The sequence below is a fragment of the Onthophagus taurus genome, chromosome 11, assembly GCF_036711975.1.
Source record: "Onthophagus taurus isolate NC chromosome 11, IU_Otau_3.0, whole genome shotgun sequence".
Taxonomy (NCBI): Eukaryota; Metazoa; Arthropoda; class Insecta; order Coleoptera; family Scarabaeidae; genus Onthophagus; species Onthophagus taurus.
This window is the reverse complement of record NC_091976.1, coordinates 2324432-2339334: the sequence shown is the minus strand read 5'-3', so window position 1 is coordinate 2339334 and position 14903 is coordinate 2324432. Positions and strand designations below refer to the sequence as shown.

General features: G+C 33.6%; 1 long non-coding RNA gene across 1 annotated transcript; it reads right to left on the bottom strand.

The window, feature by feature from the left end:
• Positions 1-8389: 8389 nt before the first annotated feature.
• On the bottom strand, positions 8390-8999 carry LOC111418284 (uncharacterized). Its single transcript, XR_011641985.1, has 3 exons — positions 8841-8999; positions 8533-8717; positions 8390-8464 (listed from the first exon to the last, which is right to left on the bottom strand). It is a non-coding gene; the product is annotated as an uncharacterized lncRNA (long non-coding RNA).
• Positions 9000-14903: the final 5904 nt, after the last annotated feature.

Here is a 14903-nt window from a genome sequence, read left to right as displayed (position 1 = left end):
AGATCCAAATTTCAGCTCCAGTTCTACGTCATCTTCAAGTAGTTTGAGTAGCGATTCTGAGGAGGACTTGTCTGCAGGTGAATCCTTGGCAGAACAGCCTGTTCTACCAAATGCAACAGCAGAAGTTAATTTAGAAAATAAACAAAAAGGCAAGAAGAGAAAGGCAAATCCCGAGAAATGGAAAAAGAACGTTGCGAAACGATGTAGGAATTCTGGCTTGGAATATACATCAAGTTCCAAACGTAAAACAATTTTTAAAACTAAAAGTTTAGGACCGCCGTGCAGTTCAACATGCAGACTGCAGTGTACTGCCAAAATCACAGAGGACGACTGAAAGGCAATATTTTCGAATTTGGGTGATTTACAAAGGCAACGTGATTTAATTTTGAAAAGTGTTGAAGAGATTAATCCTAAATATCAATATAAACGAGTACAGAGTAATCGAACAAACAACCATGCATTTTATTTTACGATTAATACAACAAAATGTAGGGTCCGCAAATTTTTTTTCAAATTCACATTAGCGATAACGGACAGGATAATAAAGGAAACAATTTAGCCAGTGTTGTCGTTGCAGTGTATGATTTACAAGCACTTCTTCAATGTCCCAGAGGAGACGTGTCCAGTTTCTACTACGTTTCCAAATTAAATGTCTTTAACTTCACTGTTTATGAACTGAAGTCAAAGGCAGTGAATTGTTTTATGTGCCACGAGTCTGAAGCTAATAGAGGTGTTTGCGAAATCGGAACATGTGTTTTGAATTATTTGGAATCTCTAAAAGATAGAGCTAATACCAAGAAGTTGGATGTGATATTTTATTCGGATAACTGTTCTGGTCAGCAGAAGAATCAGTTTTTGTTTGCAATGTATCTTTAGGCTGTGAGAAAATACGATCATATAAATTCAATAGCGTACAATTTTTTAATAAAAAGGCATACGCAGAACGAGGATGATAGCGTTCACTCTGTTATTGAGCGTCAAATAAAATGTGCCTTAAAATCAGGACCAATTTTTATTCCGGAACAGTACGTAACCTTAATTCGTACGACCAAAACTACAGGACAACCGTATAAATTTCATGAATTAAGTCATGACATTTCTCAATATAAAGAATTTTCCATCTACCATTCGAATCAATTGTTCAAAAAACATAGACAAAGAGTCAATTAAGATATTTAACATTAAAATTATAAAGCTGAAAAAGAACAACCAGATAAACTGTTCTACAAAACATCTTATGGTGAAGAGCAATTTCATATCATTCAGGTAAAGCAACCAAAAAAGTCAAGTAACAGAAGAGGATCAGAAAATACCGTTAGTGACACTGTCGTAGAATTGAAGAGATTGTGTAACACCAAACCTGGATTAAGTGAAAAAAAAGAAAAGTATATTAACAAATCAAAAAAATCTGTTGTTCCGCAGTATTACTTTAATTATTTCATCTATAATTTCTTGTGTGTGGAGGTTTTCTTTTATTATTTTATTATAATATCATTGCACCAGTCCCTCCTTTAACTATTTATTTCTAAATCATTACAAACGACGTTTCGGGACTATTCCCATCATCAAGTTGAAAAAAGTTTTTGGTAAGAGTCATATTCTACATATTGTGGTTTAGGTGTAATAAATGTTTTTATTGTAAAATAATTGTAGTTAGGTAAATCATTGAATTGTTGTTTCTTTAGATGACAAAAATTATTAAACCTGATAATGGGAATAGTCCCGAAACGTCGTTTGTAATGATTTAGAAATAAATAGTTAAAGGAGGGAATGGTGTAATGATTTTATAATAAAATTAATTATTTCAATAATTTGTAATTTAAGAAGATAAAGTATTATGGTTTATTTTTTTATTTTTAATTACCAAAAAATAATAAAAATTAAGTTATAAAACGAAATATTATATAGTTTTGATTTGATTTGTGCTATAATTTTGTCTCTTAACTTTAACCACATTTTACAAGAACAATGTTACAATTCAAATAAGGGTTCGATATTAAGGGCGGCTTTATAAACTCTGTCTACATAATAATTTTTTTCGTAGCCCATTATATTATGAAATCGTTACAAACAAAGATACTTGGAAAAATCCGCATACATTTTGGTTTTATTACATACACGTAAGCAGTAAACTTTAAAACCGTTCTCCTGCAAAATATCAATTTTTGCGCGATATGTCACTTTTCTTGTGTGCCGACGATATAATCTACATATTATCCAATTAAAACTGTAAATTTGGATTTTTCGTAATTATAACTCTTGAGATTTTACGGAAATCATGCAATAAATCAAAAACAATATCGGCTTCACTTTATTACTTAAAATTTATTATCGTATCAAAAATATCAATAACTTTTTTAGTTTATAAGTTATTATTACTATCTTTAAAAAATCATAACTAATTTATAGTTGAATATTGCGTAATAATTTTTTTGTAATTCGCTACGGTAATGAAAGCTATAACAGTACTCAAACGGGTGCTGTAATGAGACTCTTTACAGCATCCGATGCTGTAATGAAATTTTAGTAACATTTTATGGAATCAGTTCAAGTTGGTGACATTGGGTCATTAATTTTTCTAGTTGTCAATATTCTGAGCAATTTCTCTTATTTTGGGAAGTGTACATCAAAAATTCTTTTCAGGTGAATATATTTTGTGTTTTGACAGTTTCTAATTGTCAATTCAAAGTTTCTCTTTTCAAGTGTTCCGGTGTTACCAACTGCTACATACCTATTTCCCTACATTGCCAAAATTTATTTTATTTTTGTTAAAAAAAAGTATAAAAACGCGAATTACAAAAAATAGCATAAAAAACACGTTTCATAAGACTTAAAGCACTCATTCATTAAAAAACTCGTGGCTTCGCCACTCGTTTTTCAACTTGAATTCGTGCATTTCAAGCGTGTCTTACGAAACTTGTTTTTTAATATACTATTACATCACATTTTAGCTAAAACCATTTTATATCAGATGATTCATTCATTACGTATTAAAATTTCTTCTAAATCTCAAAAGAAACGTAATTTTTATAAGTTAACAAAAAATTGACAATTTTAAAGCATCGTGCCCGGTGTAGTGTTAAACGTCGAGAAGCCATTTTTATATCAAATTAAACCTAGCGGCATCCTCTTTAAAATTACGTGTAATAGCTTATTTCAACGATGGAGAGAAATTTCTCAAGGATGTCCTGTAGTCGTAATATTTCCCGAAAAATTACAACATTATTTTTTATAATCCCCGATTACGGTTCGCTTTTGTATCTTTTAGATGTTGTGATACGAACAAATCAAAATCTATATTTTTGCTTTTGTTGGTTCTGGGCCTTTAAGCGACGCGGTATAAGACTTTGAAGAGACCTTCTAGATTTTAATGTTCCCTTTTAGCAATTTCGACTTTTACGAAATACTTGCTCCATAACAACACGACAGGGTACGTAAACTTTGGGAAGTTTATTAACCCTTACCTGAAGTGGCTATCACGGACTTTTTGTGGATTACGGTTCTTGTGGGAATAAGACAATAACGATTTAAAGATTTTGATTTAGGAAATTTCGATTTATACATTTAACTAAAATTACTTTCATAAAGTTCTTTCAATTCCAGAACAGTTATGAAATAAGAAAAATGTTTAAAAGATTTTGATACCCGTATAGTAGTTATTTTGTCACATTACAAACCTAGAATAGTTGCTGATACAAAAAAAAAATCGATTAAAGATTACTTAAAAGCTTTTCTTGGGATGAAATAATAGCTTATTTATAAATTCAATTAACCTCAATCCTAGCAGAGAGATAATTACTTGGATGTTTCATTAACGTTTCGAGACTTGTTGAGTGAATGACTCGACGACGGTGGCAATAGATTGGCTCCAGCTCGGCCATCAATTACACTAGATTTATTCGATAATCGTAATCGGTGCAACGAGATTTATCGTAGGGCTTCGAGATTAATCCACCTCGTTGGATGGCCCTCAATTAGTCGACAAAGAAGGACCGTAATCAGCTAATTACAGCAAGTTACCCGAACGGTAATCACTTTTCCAGGCAATAAACCTAAAAATATTACTCACCGGTGGAGATGTCAGCACACCAATTGCAGAACTCAATGTCTTGAGATTTAATGTATTCTTCTTGTCCTCCTCGTCGACATCATCCCCAGGTGGTATTTGTATCGAAGATTGTCGCGTCGTCAATGATCTTTTTAACCCGGCACTTGAAGTGTTCGAAGTTGTCCTTCTAAAAGGACAAGAAGCCATAGTTTTTTTTCTATTTTAATTAATTTTATCTATTTTTTTTTTTTAATTTTAACTAAAAATTTAAAAACTACGTTTTAATTTATCTAGCTTTATTTCAAAAATTTTTAAACCAATTTTTTTCGCGATCGCGTAAGAACTTATCAATTTATGCTACTCTCTGTGGATACGTTCGTTTCAGCGTTTCAGTTGGTACTGAAAGGCGTCGATGCCGGCGAATTGGCGCGTATTGTGTGACTGAGCCGAGGCGTCGCGACGCCAGCGCACTGAAAGTCTCGGCGGCGTCGGTGGCCGACTAACTGGGGGATATGAGGGGATGGGGAGACATCGCGAAGAGGAGCACAGAGTTCGGTGGGGCTCGAACTAAACTGTATGCGAATGCCACCATCGACACGTATTGATGGGCCCCCGAATGCAACCCAGATATTTCCTGCCATCGTTTTCAAAAGGATACGATTTGGGTCAGCAGTTGTACGTAGAATTCGAGTTAATAACTGGTTTCTTTTTTAAATGCTGTTTGATTCACACTTTGTTGCTCACTGATTTTTATTTTGATTTAATGTTGTTTCTGCTGCTGTAATTATGACTAACTAGCTACACCCATTTCGTAATGTAACTAATTACTTTGCTAAATTATTAATATCACTGAAAAAGCATCGTTAATCATTAATGTATGTAAACGTTCATTTAACATTCAATAATTATATTTGAACTATTAAACTTTAATGACAGATATTACCATGTTGGTCATTTCAGAAATCGCACATTGATCTATCCAAGTTTTTAAACATGATATACAGCCTGAATTTATTATTATTATTAACAAACCAAAATTCTTCTCGATAAATGAAATTTGAAATATAAATGTAATGTACATGGAATTGCTGAATCGGAATAAAAAGTATACTCGAGAAAAAGAACGGGAAACGGAAAAGCGGAACGTAAGTGGAAGTGAAATTCAGACCGATAGCGAGAATCAAAGGGAGCTTAGGAAAAAAGAAAGGAAAGTGGAACAAATTTTACTCGAAAGATAGTCTTTGCAATTCAACCCTTTTGCAAGAAATAACAAGTAGAATTCTACCATCTAATAGTTACATCGAAGGCCTACAACGATGGATGGCGACAATAAATCTCTACTCACGGACAGGGACATCGTGAGCAATCTGCATTCTATCCCTAATGACGAACCGGAGACAGTACACGACATAGTCAAGCCGTTTAAAGTGGGTAATAAAACGTCCATGTATCAACGAAAAGTGACATTCGCGATAAATGAAAGAGAGACGAAGGAACCAAAATTTACGTAATGAAAATGAATGCTGTCATGAAATGCGAAGACTATATATTTGTGGATACATAAACTAGATAATCTGAGTTTGAAGAAACGCTAAAGGTACTGCTATTACCTCTAGAAGAATTATAAAAATGGCCGTCTCTTGTTGACGCGTTTAGAGTCGCTTTCACATTTATAGTCTTTTGTTTAGTTATTTGGCAGCTTTTGCAGTGAAAGTTTTTTATAAGTTGTCCTTTTCATTAAGAGTACCACTAGGAGTGTTACCGGTCACCGTAAGCTTCTTAAGCAGTGGATTTCCGATTTGTTCGGGGATACAAAGTTTCGGGGACGCTATGCTAAGAAAGTGGAAAAAGGGACATGAAAGTAACGTTGTGGCCGCACGTGAAAAAAACCGATCTCTGCGTGTGGAAACTGTGTCTAACAATAAATGTTTCGATATCCTAAATCAAAAATGTGATGATCTAGAACAATACTCTTTAGAAGAAATTGCATACGTATTAACGGCCTTAAATGTGGTAAAGAAAATTCTAGCGTTCTGTGCAAGAGGAAACAGAAGAATGGCAAGAGATACGTGTGGACGAATTACCACTTCATATACAGTTTTTAGGGTCAGAATCATACAAAATTGATGACATTGATACACAAAGCTGCCATGCAGATATACCGGAAGTTTTTTGACGCGGAAGTTTTGAGTGTTATTGTTCGCGAAACAAATAAAAATGCTGCAACTACTATTCAAAACAGTCGACCAAGTCACTCGGGCAGAATCAATAAATAGGTGGATACCAATGAAGATGAAATGTGGAAGTTTGTTGCTGTCCTTCTTTATATGGGATTTGTAAAGTGTCCTAAAATAGCTGATTACTGGTCCACCAGCATTTTATACAAAAATAGTATCATTTCAAAAGTAATGAGCAGAAATAGATTTCAACTATTGCTGAGATTCGTTAATTTTGCTGATAATTCGACGGCTGACAAAAGTGATAGGTTATACAAAGTTAGAAATCTAATTGACATGATGAAGGAATGATTCAATGTCGAATACGTGCATGGAGAAATGATAGCTGTAGATGAAACAATGATTAATTTTCGTGGCCGATTATTATTCAGACAGTACGTTCCCAACAAAAGCTGCAAGTACGGAGTGAAAATGTTCAAGTTGTGCAATCCAATTTGTTATACATTGAGCATGTCACTATATTCTGGACAAACAGTTACTGGACTGTAGTCTGCTGGACTTGCTGAAAGAGTAGTTATGGAATTTGCAGAGCCATATTTATCTGAAGGAAGGCTTATAGTAGTGGATAACTTTTGTACATCAGTGCCATTGGCAATTTCACTTTTACAGAGAGATACCTATTTATTAGGTACCGTAAGGAAGAACAGGAAGTACGTACCAAAGGATATCATGACAAAAAAACTAAAAAAAGGAGAAGTGGTTGGTAAACAAAATTCGAAAGAAATTGTTGTTGAAAAATGGAAGGACAAACACGATGTTTACTTCCTAAGCACAAAACATACTTTGACAAAGATGACAACCGGACGAAAAAACAGGTTGGGAGAGGAAGTTTGTAAGCCAGTTGGTGTTTTAGAATATAACAAGGGCAAGCAAGGGATAGACCTTTTAGACCAAATGTCAAGTTATGCTACGCCCTTGAGAAAAACCGTCAGATGGTATCACAAAGTAGCTTTTGAGATTCTATTGAATACTGCTATAGTGAATGCGCTTTTCATTTATAATCATTTTCACAAAAGGAAAATTCATATTGCTTCATTCAGGGAGATGCTTGTGCTTGAGATACTATATGTATTGAAAAGAATGAAGTTACACCAAAACGTTCAGATTCCCTGAAGCACAGCTTAGTGCAAAGTGAAGAAAAGGATAACAACGATCGGCGAAAAAGAAGAAGATGTACAAATTGTTACGCAGAAGCTGCAAAAGAAGGACGTTCAGTGGCACAAAAACAATTAAAATTAGTTTCCACAAGATGTCATGTTTGTGACAAGTATATGTGTCTTCCATGTTTTACAAAACTTCATTGAAAATAAAGATAATAAAGATAATTTTTGTAAGTCAAGATCTCATTGCCCTTGAATAATCCTGGTGATCCTCATGGCACTAAAGTAAAACAGTTGTTACTGCAGTGTCATGAGGATCACCGGTGAACTCACATTATTTTTGCTTTCTACCCTTATACGTACCATTTACATGTAAAAAAGATGTCGTTTTTCAAAAAAGAAACTCTAGTGTACCATTTCTTTTACAGTGGCCCCTAGGGAATTACTTAATTGGTTGTATGGTAGCAGCTGACGTGTTAAGAACAAAATGAATATTGTATTGCCCGAACGCAGTATCCATAGATGTCATCCCGTTGGTTCACCTAAGGAAGGAACTCGTAGTGTAATAGTAAAATTTACTAGCTACGAACATCGGTCGTTAGTGATGTCAAGTCGTCGAACGTTTTGTGGCGCTGGTTATTTTATAAGTGAAGATCTTACGAAAATACATTACAATTTGCTTAGGGATGTACAAAACAGTGTTGGTCGTGATTAGGTGTGATCAATGGATGGAAAAATTTTTGTGAAATTAAATAATCGTAAGTACCTTGTTAAATGTATGAACGATGTCAATAAACGTCTGTAGTGAATGTAACTGTACTTATGTGGGAATAATGTAACTTAATTGTTGACTGCTTTATTGTTATTAAAATTTTTGTTATTGTTGTGTTACGGTTGGAGTTGATTTTGATTTTTTTTTTGAGGGTTTTTAAATGATTTTCAAAGCGCAATGGTTTATATTCGTTTATTTTATTGCTCGATGTAAAATTGAAAAATTGTATTTTATTTTTGTTTGAAAACATGTGGCGTGACGTCGAACTCGGAAAACCAGTTTGCGCGTGGACGATTGGTGCATTTTTCTGAAAAGAAGAGTTGAACGAAAGGTTTTGGGAAAGACGTTCGTTTAGAGTAAAAAGTTCTTACTTACCTTAGAAAAAGGGAATTTATTGAGCGATTATTCTATCCCAGTGTAGTGTGGTGTGTTTTTGAGTATTTTTGGTTAACATCATCACCATTCGCTTATGCGGAAGTTATAACCTTTCGAAAAGAATCTGTGGAAACCGACCAACAACTAAGGTTTGTACACCATCTTGGCGTGAATTATCGATTTATCTGGAAACAAAAATTAATTTAAATATATTTAACTGTATCTAGGTTTCAACTTATACTAGTTTTCAAGATAGTACTAGTTTCGAAATTATAAAACTACTGTTCTACTAATGTTCGAGTACTCACCGTACTTAATTAATCAGGAGCAGATTGATTGGAGATCTTCATAAGTGTTTACGTCATCGCTAGCGTGGTATCCTGGTGAACCTTGGTGGAGACCTTAAACAAAAAAAAATAAAAAAAAAAAAAAAGAAGATAAACCAGATAAGTGAATTTAACTATTTTAAATTACGAATCAACTTACCTGTGTCGAGTAATTAAGATTGAATTCTTTATTTCGGTATTATCGTGATTGTACTTACCTTATTTGTTTATTGAATTCAACATCTGAGTTGAATAGCTTAATGATTTTTTTTTTCTTCGAAGTATATCATTTATTTGATTAGGAGTATTAATTGATTTTGATTTCAATAATTGAAGTTAGTAAATATTTTTTTGTTTTGTTTTCTTTATTTTGTTCGAGATATTATTTAAATTTTTTTATGCATTTTCTTAATGTTGTTGTGAGGGGATACATAAGCTTATGCGGACCAGAGTTATTTATTTTTGTTATTGATTTTAAAAGGTATTTTGCATTGTTTTGGAGTTTGAAATTTCTCTCAAAAATTTCTGGCGCTCAACATTTAATAAATTTAATTCGTATTATATTTTTTTTTACATCACTGTTTTATTTACTCACACCCGTCTTCACTGAATTAGCCGTAAGCACCCGCAATAGGGTTACATATATATATTTTTTTTTGTGTCAGTTGTTTTGATATTTTGTAACTAATTTTTTTTTTCTTGCTTTATATTTTATAAATTATATGGTAGTTATTTTACTTGTATGTTTACTATTCATTGATATTAATTTTGATTATTGTTGTTTATTAATTTGATTTTTTTTTGTTTGTTGTTTTTTTTCTTTCACATTATATTTTATAATATGCCAATTGCTTGAGTATTGTGTTAGTGTAAACTAGGGTGCGAGTTGATTCAATTCTTGTTGACAATCTGAATTCTTAGAACTTGTAGCTTCTTTTACGAGTACATTCATAAGTTTGTAGGGTTACTTCTTCGTCTTTCTCTGCTGTGAGTACTATGAAGATAGGTATTTGAATGTTCGCTCCTTGCCTGATCACTTTGTTGCGGTAAGAGACTTAATTGTTGCTGAAGCGTACGATGTCTTTACCTTGACAAAGACTTGGCTATAACCTGGAAATGATTATTCCTTATTTTGTATCGAGCACTACTCTCATTTTTTACAGGTCGAATAACGTGTATTGGTGTAGGTGTTGGTATTTATGTTAGGGATGTAAACGGTGTTACGATGGATGAGGTTCTTTCCTTTATTGAGCAGTTGCTGATACGGATACGATGCAAGGATATTGTGATGATAGTGATATACATACCTCATACTGGTATGCCTAGCTTTTTGAATACCCTTGATGCTACTCTCTCTGCGTTTGTTCCTCTAACAGCTAACTTAATCTGTATGGGTGATTTTAATATTGATCTTTTGGATCTCTTACTTGTCCCTTAAAGAATCCTTTAGTCTGTGTCAGGGAATTGATGCTGCGACCAGGGTTACGTCAACTTCCGCCTCGCTTATTGACCATATAATTGTAACTTCTAATACTCGACTGCTGGGCGGAGCTGTGTTGCCTGTTCATAACGTTGCAGACTATGCAATAGTTTGTATAGAATTAGGGTTCGCAGGTGGGTTTAAGTCTAAGCCACTACCAATTCGCTTCAGAGATTTAAAATTTTTTAACCATGATACCACATACCTTGAAAATATTTTATTATCCGATGTCCATGCTCCCTTTCGAGTTATCGCAGCAGGGAAAAATGTTCGTCATTGGATAACTGATAACATTAAATTCTTGATGAAGCTCAGAGATGATGCTTACTCGAAATTTAGAAGGACTAAAAATGAATACGATTACCTTGCCTATAAGGTGTTGCGTAATTTTACTAATTCTAGTGATCAAAGGGAAAAGAAGGCGTACCTTGAGTATATGTTGAAGAGCAGAAGTAGTCGGGAATTGTAGGGTAGTTTCAGGAAAATGGGTATTGTAAATACAAGTCAGCGTTCTATTCCTGAAGGTCTTGTTGATGTCGATGCTTTGAATAATTTATTTTTGTCCTCTCAGAATAACTCGCAGGGTGATACTGAATTAATCACCTTTTTTCGTCAAATGTGATACCTATGGTTACTAAAAAGCTGGAATTATCTTTAGCCTCAGAATGGGAGGTTGTGGACATGTTGCTTTCAATTAAAAGAATGCTGGTACTGTGTTGTACAGTTATCTTGCCTCATATATGTCACATTATCAACTATTGTCTTGAGTTTTTTGTTTTTCCAGCTTGCTGGAGCGTTGCTTTGGTTGCACTGATACCGAAGATTACTAATCTTGTCAATCATAATGATTTAAGACCGATCAATATATTACCTGCAATATCTAAGATATTAGAACGGATTGCCGCTTGTCGACTAAGACAACATTTGGAAACCTTTTCCATATTAACAGATACCCAGTCTAGTTTTAGATCGGGGTACAGTTGCGCTACTGCACTCTTGGAAGTTATTGATACTATTATCAGAGGAAGGGATATTGGCTATAGTCCACCATAGAACGGTTTTGGAAATCCGTCATATATATATCAGTATGATAAGCTGCTGCTTGACAAAATTGGAAACAAAAATATACAGTACAGTATATTAATAGCGCAGCATAATGATTGAAAAATCCTCGACTGTCTAAGGTAAATAATGCAGAATATATTAAAGCACAGAAGGCGAAACATAGATTGACATCAGAAGAAATGCCTTGTATAAGAAGGGATGTACAGGCAGAGTTGTAGTACTGAACACAGTTACACACATGAACTGAACATACCCGCTACCGCAGTGTTAAATCTAAATGGACAGATGAATAAGAGAATAAAATAGAACAGATAAAACCACAGACCAAACGACGCTGAAAAGGGAAAGGTAGCCAGTGAGAGAACACGTAGGAACGTAGAAATAATTTCGAGGAAATATGAGGAAAACAGAAGTAAGTTAGAGGTAAAAGCCTTAACATAAAAAATGAATTTGAAGTAAAAGGAGTAATGCTGTATTTAAAAAGTTATATAGGAGGTGTTGCTTTAAAAAGCTACGGCAGAAAAACCTTTCCGCTACGCAAGGAAACTGTTGAACAATTATCAAGAAAAAGTCTTTTAAATAGTTAGTTATGCACCAGCGACATAACATTCTACTAATAAAAGTGTTCTAAAGCTTTTCCAAAGTCCTATATCTACGTTCTAAAGTCCATATATTTTTCATATAGAGCTTCTTCAAAATAGCAACAAAAGTAACTCTGAAAAAGAATTTAATTCAGTTTTTGACAAACGCATACTGAAAATTTAAAACAATGGGGATTTATGATAATTACAAAAAGAGGTAGAAAATTGTTTGGCATAGCATCTGAATACGTAACTATATATCATTCTTTTAACTTATGGGATTTACGGGGGAACGATTATTTTACCGCAATGTTTGACAATTCTACAGACCAGATGTTTTCTAATTCATCTCAAAAACCAATACGGAATTTCCAGATTATGCAACATAGTGTGCCACCGCATTTTACGCATGCTGTTAGAGAATATGTGAACAGTGGTCTTCCTGGGAGTTGAATGCGGCGAGAATCAATATTTGTGGTAATATAAAAAGTTTATTTGCTGAAAATTCATGAAAACTTTCTTATTAATAAAAGTGAGCGCTTCTTTTGAAAATAGGAAATAAATACTGTGTGGAAGAGAAACGACAGCATTTTATATTTAATCGTAAATCTTTTTACGTACAAATTCAATACCGACAGATAAATTTATTTGTTTTTGATTTATAAAGAGCGACCGCATTTATTAATAGGAGATTAGGGGGTAACATGAAATTGATATCAAAACACAATTGAATAGATTCGGGTTCAAACGTGGATTTTGTGGAGGTCTGATCCTAATAAAGAAAAACATTCTATCCAAAATCGCACAATTGTTTCAACCATTGGGTTAGTTAGCTCCTATCGATCAGATAGAACTAAATATGTTACTACGATAGATAAAGACCGCTACAAAGACCACTTGCTCGTTTTTCAACTGCACGTGTTTCATAAAAATCCATGGAATAGAAATCGTCTGTAATATATCTCTGAAATCGTTCCAACCTTTTTTATATATTCAATGAATCTCACTCACGGAATATATATTTCACTGAAATTAAAAACCTTATGGAAACTTCTCATCTTCAATACATCTAAGTGACCTTAGGACCGGGGACTTCTTAAGTAATGACTCTAATGAATAAGACCCTAAGTGATTTGTTATCTATATTAGTTATAAAATAAATCGTGTAATTTTACTTATCTTTAAGCTGATTCCCAAGGCATAATTTTTAGTTTCAATTTATGATATAAATTGTTTCAACAACAATATTGAATCAATAAATTTATTAACACTTACTATATTTGATCAAAAATTAAACCATCGATTACAACTTTTTAAACGTTTCGAAATAAGGTTATCCAAACATTTACAGAAATAAATTATAAAAGTAAACTCAATTATCTTTAACGTTTCGAACTATTTTACTTTCTAGAAATTCTTAGGGGAATGAATTAAGTTATTACTTTATAATTAAATAAAATAGTTTAGGGAATGTTTTAATTTTATTAACACGACTAAACGTTTTTAGGTGACAACATTACAAGTAGTGTAATATGTCCAAAATGTTCGCGTTGTTGCGAACTTTGATATGACGTCGTTGCGAACGTTGCTTGAATCTTAAACACTTCGCGCGTTGAACATTTAACATTTCGGCCAGAACTTTATCTAATCCCGGTTTTGTCTCTAGAATATTCATAAGGTTTCCAACATTTAAACGTTGACGTCCCCGACAAATCCGCCTTTAATAAATCCAAAACCCAATGAAGTTCTCTTCTTATCTCATCTTTTCATTTTATCCACATCAATTCCCTATTTTTCTTTAAAAGAAAGATTTTTTAAGATTCTATGTATCAACTTCCCCTAGATTTCTCAACCCCTATATTTAGGAATATCGTTTTAGAAGAAGTAATATCCGCCCACTGAGGAGAGAATGTGTTCGTGAGACTACGCCGTTTTCAAGATTTACACATCACACACGTAGGTCGTTATCGGATCCGCAGGATAGCTCGTGGATTCCTTTTTCTCTTTTTTCCTTTCTTGTTCGTTCGTTCCGCTCGTAGCCCATTATTTTAGAAAAGGTATCGCGGAGAAAAGCCGTTCTTTTTTTTAGATAGAACTTCTCTCATCACGTATCATCATCAACATCGTTACGAGAATATCTTAGCAATATCGATACTGCCGAAATAAACTTAAATATTCGTGTCGCAATCCATAGAAAACCTTAACGATATATGTTGGGATAATAAAATATTCTTATTCTTTTTTATTGGAATACTATAAAAACGTTAAGTGTGTAAGTGTATAAGTGAATATAGTTAGGAATTTAATTTTAAAGATAAAAGAAAACCGAGAAATGTTTGGTGGTGTATGTTTCTTATATGAGGATCGTTTTGCGGGTTTGGAGTTAGTCCAAAAACTTGAAAAATTTACGACTGTTTTGCACTGAAAGTTAGTCTAGATGCAATGCCAAAAAGAAATAAAATTGAAAATTTTAAATGGAAGATATCAATTCTAATTTTATTAAAGATTGAACTTTTAAGTGTCTGAAATTTGGTTAAAGTTCTCCCCGTGATAATGGATTTTTAACACGAGATTGTGTTTTTTCACCAAACAATCTACATCTGAATTTAATGAGCGTTATGTCATACAATAACTCCATTGTATTGAAGGTTAATGAAGACGCCAAACGGCGCTAAAAGAATAATAGTATGATCTTGGACAGTAAAACAAAATATTATTATTGAAACTAACGCAACTTCACCTAGATTAGCTGGTAAGTGTATTGAATAGCTCACCAGACTTCACTGCTGGTCCCAAGCCCGGCACTGTAGCCAGGCCAGTGTAAAATCCAACATATGCTCAAAAAATTGCTACTCAGGCAAAACATGAAGAAAGGACTTTGGGCGTCTTAAATACTACGAATGACCCAGGCTGTTGCCC